A 694-nucleotide genomic window follows, 5' to 3' on the forward strand; every position below is an offset into this window, starting at 1 on the left:
GGGAGGGAGACGCAAGAGGGAAGAGATATGGGAATATATGTATATGTATAACTGATTCACTTTGTTGCAAAGGAGAAACTAACACACTATTGTAAAACAGTTATACTCCAATAAAGATGTTAAAAAAAATGCACCTTACATCTCACTACATACCATTCATGAAATTACCTACAATCTTCTGGTTGCTATCCTTCTTCACATTGTGGGATAAAGGGGTGCATGGATGTTCAGTTCCGAAAGGAAAAGACTGTGCAGATCCTCTGGTGTTTTTTCCCAACAGTCATTTTTTCCTTCTGGTTGACAGAATCCCAGTTTTTTGTTTGTTTGTTTGTTTGTGTTTGTTTTTCCAAGGAACAGGCAGCTACTGTTTTAGGGACCACGAGACTGGCTTCAGACACTGGGGTTCACTGCAAAAAGTAAATTATTGTAGACTCTTTTTCTTTCATTACTTATGATTCAGATTTGGACTTATGGACCAATCTTGGCACATGGAACCAGCTGAGTGACTCCAGGATAAGATTTGCCATGCTTTTTTTTCTTTTTTTTTCACCATTGTGTTAGCCATGGTCCACTTACAGAAAGCAGAAACTTCTTAAAGGTTTGTTGCCCCAAAGCTTCAAGTATCAGCTTTGTTTTTTTTTTTTTTTTTTTTTGTGGTATGCGGGCCTCCCTCTGTTGTGGCCTCTCCCGTTGC

This window comes from Physeter macrocephalus, chromosome 21 (assembly GCF_002837175.3).
Source record: "Physeter macrocephalus isolate SW-GA chromosome 21, ASM283717v5, whole genome shotgun sequence".
NCBI lineage: Eukaryota > Metazoa > Chordata > Mammalia > Artiodactyla > Physeteridae > Physeter > Physeter macrocephalus.